Below are 12,222 nucleotides of genomic sequence, written 5' to 3'. Positions count from 1 at the left end.
CTTCATATTTTGGCGACATCCAGGAACTTTTGGCATACTAACTATATCCATACTATGACCAATAAACATACTATATACTCAATTCACGTGACAAATAGTACGGTTAGTGAGGTTAGTATGAGTATTCGAACACAGCTCATGCCTTTCTGGTGGCCATCTTAGATTGAAAAGACTTCCCGTGTCAACATTGGACTGCAGAGATGATTTCAGGAGGAGCATGTGTGTACTTCTTTTTCGAGCATTTCCAAAGGAACCACCGTGGCCTACAGCTGTGTAGCCTATCGCTACAAAAACCCATGATTCATTTAACAATGAACATTCTTATTACTCACACCCTGGTTTTCTTGGAAACAAAACCACTGTGGCCTACTGGGAAGCTTATTGCTACAAAAACCCATGATTCATTTAACAATGAACATTCTTCTTACTCACACCTAACCGAATTGCTCAAGATTCTCGACTTGACAAATTGAAATTGCAGTAGCTTCCAGACACTTCTGATAAGACTAGTTTCCTCGTAAGCTTTGACCATATGTATTGCTTTCCAACCGTTTTAAAAAGCCATGTCCTTGCTTGCTTCTGTGTTCACCTCCATCTTTCTTGTCTTTAGATCATTTTCTTCTTCGGTCGTCCGAAACTAAAGCAACTGTCCCTCGATTTCTCCTCCATCTCACCATCCATCTAGTTGAAGGCCTAGGTCATGGTTTTAAGTGGAAACATGACCAAATACAAACAGTGTAGTTATTCCCTCCGCAAGGCAATCAAACAAGCAAAGCGTCAATATAGAGACAAATTGGAGTCGCAATTCAATGGCTCAAATACAAGACGTATGTGGCAGGGTCTACAGACAATCACGGATTACAAAAAGAAAACCAGCCCTGTCGCGGACATCGACGTCTTGCTCCCAGACAAATTAAACAACTTCTTTACGCGCTTTGAGGACAATACAGTGCCACCGACATGGCCCACTACCATAGACTCTGGGCTCTCCTTCTCTGGGGCCGACGTGAGTAAAATATTTAAACATGTTAACCCTCGTAAGGCTGCCGGCCCAGACGGCATCCCTAGACGCGTCCTCAGAGCATGCGCAGACCAGCTGGCTGGTGTATTTACGGACATATTCAATCAATCCCTATCCCAGTCTGCTGTCCCCACATGCTTCAAGATGGCCACCATTGTTTCTGTTCCCAAGATAGCTAAGGTAACTGAACTAAATGACTATCGCCCCGTAGCACTCACCTCTGACATCATGAAGTGCTTTGAGAGACTAGTCAAGGATCATATCACCTCCACCCTACCTGTTACCCTAGACCCACTCCAATTTGCTTACCGCCCCAATAGGTCCACAGACGATGCAATTGCCATCACACTGCACACTGCCCTATACCATCTGGACAAGAGGAATACCTATGTAAGAATGCTGTTCATCGATTACAGCTCAGCATTCAACACCATAGTATCCTCCAAACTCGTCATTAAGCTTGAGACCCTGGGTCTTACCCCGCCCTGTGCAACTCGGCCCTGGACTTTCACGGGCCGTCCCCAGGTGGTGAAGGTAGGAAACAACACCTCCACTCTGCTGATCCTCAACACTGGGTCCCCACAAGGGTGCGTTCTCAGCCCTCTACTGTACTCCCTGTTCACCCATGACTGCGTGGCCATGCACGCCTCCAACTCAATCATCAAGTTTGCAGACGACACTACAGTGTAGGCTTGATTCCCAACAATGACGAGACAGCCTACAGGGAGGAGGTGAGGGCACTCGGAGGGTGGTGTCAGGAAAATAACCTCTCACTCAACGTCAACAAAACAAAGGAGATGATCGTGGACTTCAGGAAACACCAGAGGGAGCACCCCCCTATCCATATCGACGGGACAGTAGTGGAGAAGGTGGAAAGTTCCTCTGCGTACACATCACGGACAAACTGAAATGGTCCACCCACACAGACAGCGTGGTGAAGAAGGCGCAGCAGTGCCTCTTCAACCTCAGGAGGCTGAAAAAATGTGTCTTGTCATCTAAATTCCTCACAAACTTTTACAGATGCACAATCGAGAGCATCCTGTCAGGCTGTATCACCGCCTGGTACGGCAACTGCTCCGCCCTCAACAGCAAGGCTCTCCAGAGGGTAGTGCGGTCTGCACACACATCACCGGTGGCAAACTACCTGCCCTCCAGGACACCTACACCACCCGATGTCACAGGAAGACCAGAAATATCATCAAGGACAACAACCACCCGAGCCACTGCCTGTTCACCCCGCTATCATCCAGAAGGCGAGGTTAGTACAGGTGCATCAATGCTGGGACCGAGAGACTGAAAAACAGCTTCTATCTCAAGGCCATCAGACTGTTAAACAGCCATCACTAACATTGAGAGGCTGCTGCCAACATACAGACTCTAATCACTGACCACTTTAATAAATTGATTTAATAAAGGTATCACTAGTCACTTTAAATAATGCCACTTTAATAATATTTACATATCCTACGTTACTCATCTCATATGTATATACTGTGTTTTATACCATCTATTGCATCTTGCCTATGCCGTTCGGCCATCGCTCATCCATATATTTATATGTACATATTCTTATTCCATCCCTTTACATTTGTTTGTATAAGGTAGTCGTTGTGAATTTGTTAGATTACTTGTTAGATATTACTGCACTGTCGGAACTAGAAGCACAATAATTTCGCTACACTCGCATTAACATCTGCTAGCCATATGTATGTATGATGATACTGTAGTGGACTTGGGTTGTGCTGACCTTAGAAGGAAGGGAAAGTTACACGGTTAGCTAGACGGTTAGGATTAAACAAATGGAAAGATCTAACTGCTCATTGAATGCACGCCTGTTGCAGGTCTAAGTAATGCAGAATGTTTAGACATGAATACCAGTTCAGACATCTGAATCCATGTCCTCCACCCTGCACTAGTGGTGGCCTTTACACATGACTTTTACATGTTGATCTGGTCTCCTAATTAGACAGTCACCTCTACCACCTCCTCTCTGCATCTTGCTACTGCTATTTTAGTAACCGGAGACAGACCCCCTAAAGAGGTGGTGCTGTTTATTCTCACTAAGCTATTAGCATGATTAATTAGGGGTCAAGAATGTATTACCTGTTAACGATCAGTAAACACAGTTATTAGATATACTGATCTACTTTGGGGCTGGGTGGTTAAATGTGTTACGTTTATCCAACTACGTTCCCTTAGCTGACAACATTCAAAGGGGGCATTCTGGCATTGTACAAGCCAATTTGTTGTTTCAATCATCTCTCGAAGGGCAAAACATTGACAAAAGGTGGAAAATATACTGTTATGAATCCTCCAGAAAACAGTGCAATCCCACTGGTTGAATCAACGTTGTTTCCAGGTAATTTCAATGGAATTACGTTGAACCAACATTGAATTGACATTTTTGCCCAGTGGGATGTTTCTTAGTGTTTTCCATTGTCCAGTCCTGTCCTTGTGGGTTGGTTTACCACCTCATCATCACCCTGTACAGAGTGGTTATGTCTTGAAGGTGATGTGTTGATGTTTCAGTCCTGTTATTGCTGCACTTTACTTTGGAAAGACTCCAAACCACTATTCAAACCCTCAAAAGTTCGGAAAACAGATATTCTTCCCAGTCACCTTGCTTCCTCTGTTCGCTTTGATGACGTCAACCCTGATGCTCTCACATCCTCTCCACGTCTCAGAACTGAGCCAATGGTTTGTAAAATGATGAGTCTTGGCTCTAAGGACTATTTTCCCCATTTATATTTCAGTAACATTGTTTTTCCTTTTCTGGTGTTAATACTGGCCACGTTCTGAGTCTCTAATGGATGGCACTGGAACGTTATGTCATCAAAAGCTGTTTCGGTACAGAATACAACCTGTTTCCAGTCCCATTTTCTTCCCAAACCAGTAACAATGAACTATTACAATATATGTAAACACGTCAAACGATGGCTGTTTCATTGATGGAAAAATTGGAAGTATCTTTTTGCTTTCTCAGCAACTTCTTAATTACATCTATACATTTAGATGAACTGCAAGACTCTGCTCCAACACAATGAAATAGGTATTTATACCATTTGGTATTAAGCCAGTTTATTTAGCTAATGAGCTAAATCACTCTATTTCTGTAGGTTTATTGATGTCTAGCCATTAGGTACAGCATATGGTTTCAATTAACCATTTAAACATGTATACAGAACATTATGTCAGCTCAGTTAAACAATGCATCACAACTTTGTACAGCCAATCCAGAAATAACAAACTCCATTCTGTTCTGTTTATTGGAATGCTCCAATTTTCCAGACATTCCATAAGTAACACTTCCATATGTGAATGTAGCACACACGCACACTCTCTCACACACAAACAGACACACACAGACACACACAGAAAATGATACGTCCACTACAGGAAATACACTGGTATGTTCCTGGGAAACCAGCAGCTTGTTAACCAGGTCATGATCTTAATAATGACCTCATGCTAAACCGTACTCTGAGCTATCATTGGATGACACAAACACACACACACGCCTCTTGAGCCATCCCAAACTGTACACACACCTCTTAGGTCTACAGGGAGAAAATGGGATGTCATGCAGGCACACACACACACACACACACACACACACACACACACACACACACACACACACACACACACACACACACACACACACACACACACACACACTTTTTGTTCGCACTCTGTGTTTAATTGGTCTTATAACAGACTGGCTCATCCCTGGCCAGATCAGCCCATCCCCTCATCCTGGCACTCACACACTGCACGAGGTACTACATGTGCAGCAGGACCATTGACCAGCGCTGACCGAAGCATTAAAATTACAACCAATAGATCCACTTAATGTAAGATGGACTAAGCTGGTTAAGCCCATTTATACAACACACACACTTGAGTATCCGCACAAACACAGACACACACGCACAGAGCATTTGGTTTCTAGGATTTCAAATCAAAATCCCATTTTATTTGTCACAAGCTTCAAGTGTAGACTAATATGAAATGCTTAATGACGGGTCCTTTTCCAACAATGCAGAGTTAAAGATACAGATAAATGAGATAAAATAGAAATAGTAATACATGGAATAAATACAGTGAATAATGAATAACAGCAACGAGTAAAAAACACATGAGGGACCAGGGGGGGCTCAGCTCCCCTGAATGAGATGTTAGCTCCCCTAAATGCAACAAAATTTGAACTTTGGGGGGGGGGGGGGGGGGTTCTCTAAATAATTCAGTGGTAAATATGTAAATCTTCAACTCAAACGAACACCCCTACCTCTCTGTCATGGTTTAAACCATTTATTTATATGTGGCAGTACTCTTTATGCATAGATTTTCCTTTGTACTTCCTAATTTTCGCCATTTGTTTGCATTGCGTCCCTGATTAAAAATAGCCTTTATTCCAGTGCATTAGTTTTATTTGTTGATTTATCATTGTTTGTTTTTGTCAATCAGTTGTTTAGAGCGCTCATTGTTTTGTTTTTCAGGTGCGCCTGGGTACTGGTCTTCTCCGTGCTGTTCGGGGCCAGAAGTACCAGACCGTTTATATAGCTTTATTACTTTCTATCAATATTTGTTTTCTTTCCTGGATCAGCTGATGGTGATCGACAATACCACTAGACAACTATCCTACAGCTAGACACCAATGCGCATCCAATCCATCCAACAAGTATATGTTAATGACAGTAGGCTATAGTTGACTCTTTGGGTTAGAAGCATTACATTTTGCAATGGCATAGTCCTATATTATTTTGGATTTGTGTGCCCATGAGAACTGTTTTCACAGAGAAACATCATTAAATGTTACGTAGGCATAGTTAAACTTACAGTGCATTTTACGAGATCTCCAAGATCCATGATTCGTACAGGGTTTATGTTACATTTTCTAATTCAATTGGTAAATGCTTAGTAATTGTCACGCCCTGATCTGTTTCACCTATCTTTGTGATTGTCTCCACCCCCTCCAGGTGTCGCCCATCTTCCCCATTATCCCCTGTGTACTTATACCTGTGTTCTCTGTTTGTCTGTCACCAGTTGGTCTTGTCAAGCTTACCAGCGTTTGTCCTGTCAGCTCCTGTCTTTTCCCAGCCTCTTTTTCTCGTCCTCCTGGTTTTTGACCCTTGCCTGTCCTGACCCTGTACCTGCCTGCGGTCCTGTACCTTTGCTCCTACTCTAGATTGTCAACCCCTGCCTGCCTTGACCTGTCGTTTGCCTGCCCCGGTACTTACAATAAACATTGTTACTTCACACAGTCTGCACTTGGGTCTTACCTTGATTTTTGATAGTAATGACAAATAACACTGTCATAAATGGCATTCATGTAAAGAAAAAAAGCTTGTGTTTTATGTCACACGATCTGTGAAGACTCCAGCATTTAACTCATTAAATATGGACAACTCATGATCTAGGGTGTAAAACATGTTTTAATTGAACTCATGTATTATATTGAATGTAGACTACCTATTCTGCGTGTGTTCGTGTGTTTAAAATTGCCTTGGCTGAGATTGTAGGCTACCGGCAGGGGTGTAGGCCTAGTGGAGGGTAAACGTAAGTAAACGCTGTTTACCCACCTAAAAAAACTAATAAACATTTAAAGCATAGGGAGAGATACGCGAATTGGAGTGGGTCCAGGGTGTCTGGGGTGATGGTATTGATGTGAGCCATGACCAGCCTTTCAAAGCATTTCATGGCTATAGATGTGAGTACTATGGGGCGATAGTAATTTAGGCTGGTTACTTTGGCGTTCTTGGGCACGGGGACTATAGTGGTCTGTGGTAGTCTGCTTGAAACACGTTGGTATTACAGACTGGGTCAAGGATAGGTGATTTCTTATTTTTTGTTCTTTTTACTGGATTGTTGGGTTTAGAGCTTGCAAGAAAAGCATTTCACTGTACTTGTGCACGTGACATTAAAACTTGAAAATTGAAAATGTCAGTGAAGACACTTGCCAGCTGGTCAGAGCATCCTCTGAGTATGCATCCTGGTATTCTATCTGGCCCCGTGGCCTGAGATCATACAGTCTTCCGGAACAGCTGGTGCTCTCATGCATGGTTCAGTGTTGCTTGCGAGCATTGAAGACATTTATCTCTGGTAGGATCGCGTTGTTGGGCATCTCACGGCTGGGTTTCCCTTTTGTAATCCGTGATAGTTTGCAAGCCCTACCACATCTGTCGCGCGTCCGAGCCTGTGTAGTATGATTCGATTTTAGCCTTGTATTGACATTGCCTGTTTGATGGCTGTATATGTTGTGCTCATTCCAGGCAACATGTTTGTCATGCAAAAGGTCACCGTTCTGATCAAAATACCATAACATTTCAAATAGACAGGAAGGCTCATTAATCAGTGTGTGTTCCAAATACTGTCACTCGCAATTGCATCACATGCAGTTGACTTACTTTAAATAATCATGACGCAGAGATTGTTTTATGGTATTTTTTGCACAGATCTGTGCTCTTTTGCTTGACAATAATGTCACCCTCTATTTGCAGAGTGATGTTTATTTGTTTGATTGGCCCAGCACAGGTGGGTATTAAGAATGAATATACTGTATATAATTTACCATGCTATATATATACAGTATATATATTATACCATAGAGTCAAAGATAGGGTTGGATTGAACCCTATCGAATAAGAGCTACAGTACATGCACATATGCATTTAAACCTATAATGTTTGTACAAGGCTAATGAATAATGAGTGCTGGTATCAGGTTAATGTTGCTCAAATTGTCAGTAAGGATACAACTGAACGCATTCAACTAATATGTGTCTTCTGCATTTAATCCAACCCCTCTGAATCAGGGAGGTGCAGGGGGCTACCTTAATCCACGTCATCGCTGGGAGCAGTTGTTGTTGCTGGTTACTGCTTTCGTCAAGGGCAGAAAGGCATATCTAACTCACATACATACTGTAGTCTCCCTCACACTTACTGTAGTCTCCCTCACACCTACTGTAGTCTCCCTCACACCTACTGAAGCTTCACTCTGACACATATACTGTAGTCTCCCTCACACCTACTGTAGTCTCCCTCACACCTACTGAAGCTTCACTCTGACACACATACTGTAGTCTCTCTCACACTTACTGTAGTCTCCCTCACACCTACTGTAGTCTCCCTCACACCTACTGTAGTCTCCCTCACACCTACTGTAGTCTCCCTCACACCTACTGTAGTCTCCCTCACACCTACTGAAGCTTCACTCTGACACACATACTGTAGTCTCACAAACACATACTGTAGTTTCACTCACACCTAGTGTAGTTTCACTCACACATACTGTAGTCTCACTCTGACACACATACTGTAGTCTCACTCACACCTAGTGTAGTCTCACTCACATGCATACTGTAGTCTCACTCACACCTAGTGTAGTTTCACTCACACATACTGTAGTCTTACTCACACCTAGTGTAGTTTCACTCACACATACTGCAGTCTCACTCACACCTAGTGTAGTTTCACTCACCCATACTGTAGTCTCACTCACACATACTGTAGTCTCACTCACACCTAGTGTAGGCTCACTCACACCTACTGTAGTTTCACTCACACATACTGTAGTCTCACTCACACCTAGTGTAGTTTCACTCACACATACTGCAGTCTCACTCTGACACACATACTGTAGTCTCACTCACACCTAGTGTAGTCTCACTCACACATACTGTAGTCTCACTCACACATACTGTAGTTTCACTCACACATACTGTAGTCTCACTCACACCTAGTGTAGTCTCACTCACACATACTGTAGTCTCACTCACACATACTGTAGTTTCACTCACACATACTGTAGTCTCACTCACACCTAGTGTAGTTTCACTCATACATACTGTAGTCTCACTCACACCTAGTGTAGTTTCACTCACACCTAGTGTAGTTTCACTCATACATACTGTAGTCTCACTCACACCTAGTGTAGTTTCACTCACATACATACTGTAGTCTCACTCACACCTAGTGTAGTTTCACTCACATACATACTGTAGTCTCACTCACACCTAGTGTAGTTTCACTCACATACATACTGTAGTCTCACTCACACCTAGTGTAGTTTCACTCACATACATACTGTAGTCTCACCCGCACCTAGTGTAGTTTTACTCACATACATACTGTAGACTCACTCACACCTAGTGTAGTTTCACTCACATACATACTGTAGTCTCACCCGCACCTAGTGTAGTCTCACTCATACATACTGTAGTCTCACTCACACCTAGTGTAGTTTCACTCACACCTAGTGTAGTTTCACTCATACATACTGTAGTCTCACTCACACCTAGTGTAGTTTCACTCATACATACTGTAGTCTCACTCACATACATACTGTAGTTTCACTCACACCTAGTGTAGTTTCACTCACACATACTGTAGTCTCACTCACACCTAGTGTAGTCTCACTCACACATACTGTAGTCTCACTCACACCTAGTGTAGTTTCACTCACACCTAGTGTAGTTTCACTCATACATACTGTAGTCTCACTCACATACATACTGTAGTTTCACTCACACCTAGTGTAGTTTCACTCACACATACTGTAGTCTCACTCACACATACTGTAGTTTCACTCACACATACTGTAGTCTCACTCACACCTAGTGTAGTTTCACTCACACATACTGTAGTCTCACTCACACCTAGTGTAGTTTCACTCACACATACTGTAGTCTCACTCACACCTAGTGTAGTTTCACTCACACATACTGTAGTCTCACTCACACCTAGTGTAGTTTCACTCATACATACTGTAGTCTCACTCACACCTAGTGTAGTTTCACTCACACATACTGTAGTTTCATTCTGACACGGTTTTACTCTGACACGTGGGCACATGGATAGAGACATTCACACTGTCATGCATGCACCCTCTCCTGCCTGTCTCTCCCTCACACACACTCATATGCACATGATGCAAGCCATAACACACACATCCATGTACCTGCCAACCCATGTGTGCATTATGTATACACACACATGCACACACACTCACGCTCTCTCACACACACACACACACACTCTATCTCTCTCTCTCTCACACACACACACACACACACACACACACACACACACACACACACACACTGAGAGTGTGTGTGTGTGTATGTGTGTGAGAGAGAGTGTGTGTGTGTGTGTGTGTGCAGAGGGGGTCGACAGAGAGAGCGATGGAGAGAAGCCAATACCCACCACATGGGGGCGACAGAGAGGGGCAGGAGACCCATGATGCTGTAGTGTGACTAACAGATGTGTGTGTGCCACTGCCAGAGGCTCCAACACTGATGCATTCCTGTCATGGATATACATGCTTCACCTTCCTTATAACGTCCACCAATCACCTTACTGGTTGGGGCTCCAGCCCTGTCAAATAGCTCTCTGGTAATCCTTATGTTATGCACAGTTATTTAATTGAAGACCTCTAGAAATTACAGTTTTTAGATGAACAGTGCAATTTGTGTTCTGGTAGAATAGGCTTATTTTGGCACCTACCTTTTCTTCTGTTAGAGAAGAGCATTCTGTAGAGCATTTAGTATTACTGTGTATTACACACTAAATAACAGGCCCCTTTGTGACAAGAGGTACACCAGAATACTGTGCCATTCCCTCATCTGATATATTCCAGGTGAGGTGAATTGGGTTAAGGTTAGAATAAGGGTTAGGGGAAGGGTTAAACTAAAATGCAACGTTTGGGAGTAACTGATTACGTAGTCAGTTACATGCCATTTGATTACAAACAAACTGTAATCAATTACGTTACCAGCTAAAATATTCTAATCAGTAATAGGATTCCAGATACTTTGAAAGTCAGAGACTATTATGATGACACACCAAATGCATTTGATGGATCCTTTTTGTCTTCTTCTAGGGGAAAGTAATCCAAAAGAAATTGAAAGTAGTCATATTATTTGACTGAGTTTGGGTAATCCAAAAGTCACATTACTATTCACAATTTTGGACTGGTAACTAGTAACTAACGGATTACATTTAGAAAGTAACATACCCAATCCTGCTAAAATGCTACAGTTGTCGCGACGTGACTTGAACATGCAACCTTTTGCTAGACGGTCGTGGTTTAAGCCAACCCTTCCTCCCCGACCAACCGCCATACTTTCTGTCTGAAGTAACTAGACCATTAGTACATATCAAAGTACATATAAAATTCACTAGCTAGCTAACCAACAACAACGTATTTAAGAGACAACAAGTTCTCATTGTGCAAATTCACTTGTTTTCAATAAACATTTGGAGACTAAATATAGTTGACATGTTGTCAACAATCTAATTTTGCCCCATAGTTGTGCACGCGTTGGTATTGTTGCTAAACAACCAACTCGCCTATATGTATAGTATGTTTCGTATGGCTCTGAGGCCAGGCTGAGCGCACCTGATTTTAATCTAGGTTTGAATATAAGTTGACCAGTTGGGAGTACTCACAGAGAGGTTTGGGAAACACTGCTGTGTAAAAATCTGCAAGGAATCATGGAGGCTTTACAGACATATTTTACACCGTGAATGATTATTCTGGTGTATCTACATTACATCACTCTTACTGTTTACCTTGGATCCTGTTTTTTTCAGATGTCCAGTCCCCTCCCTGAACTTCTCTGAAAACCCCACAACAGAGAGACAGCACAACAATAGTTCTGGCAACTACAGAAAACATTGCCCCTTATAAATACACCGTTCAAGTCAGGCTTGATAGCCCATTAATCCCCTAAAGCCTTGATATTTCACCTTATGGATATAGTTGTTGTTTTGCACAAAATCACTTATGCTTACTTGTTATGAGAGCCTTTCAACTTTTAAGAGTGTTCTAAGAGTCTCTCCAGTACTTTGTGTTTGGTGTGTGACCGTAGAATATTACAGTGTGAATATTTTCTCACCTGCTTTCTCCGGTGTCTCACCTGTTCCTCCTCACGACCTTGTTCACCTGGAAACTCCATCCATCACTGTGAAGTCTATACTCGTTTGACTGTTCCATGGATATTACAGCTCCATCCAGCTCCATCTAGTGACTTGCCCTAAGTAGCGCCCTCCACACACCATAGAGTTGGTTAGAGGGCACACTTGCCACAAAACCTATGCTATCACAGAAGCAATAATGTCAAAGATAGGAGGTGGGTCCTCTTTCCAACTCTATGACAACGACACACACAACGTGGACACACCAAGGGTTATGACCTCTGA

General features: G+C 42.7%; 1 long non-coding RNA gene across 1 annotated transcript; it reads right to left on the bottom strand.

Moving 5' to 3' along the window:
• Nucleotides 1–7,266: 7,266 nt before the first annotated feature.
• On the bottom strand, nucleotides 7,267–8,712 carry LOC115179985 (uncharacterized). Its single transcript, XR_003873018.1, has 2 exons — nucleotides 8,048–8,712; nucleotides 7,267–8,001 (listed from the first exon to the last, which is right to left on the bottom strand). It is a non-coding gene; the product is annotated as an uncharacterized LOC115179985 (long non-coding RNA).
• Between the last annotated feature and the right edge of the window lie 3,510 nt (nucleotides 8,713–12,222).

The sequence above is a fragment of the Salmo trutta genome, chromosome 40 (genome assembly GCF_901001165.1).
Source record: "Salmo trutta chromosome 40, fSalTru1.1, whole genome shotgun sequence".
NCBI classification, from domain to species: domain Eukaryota; kingdom Metazoa; phylum Chordata; class Actinopteri; order Salmoniformes; family Salmonidae; genus Salmo; species Salmo trutta.
Note: the sequence above shows the minus strand (reverse complement) of the source record. Positions and strands in the feature narration are given on the sequence as shown.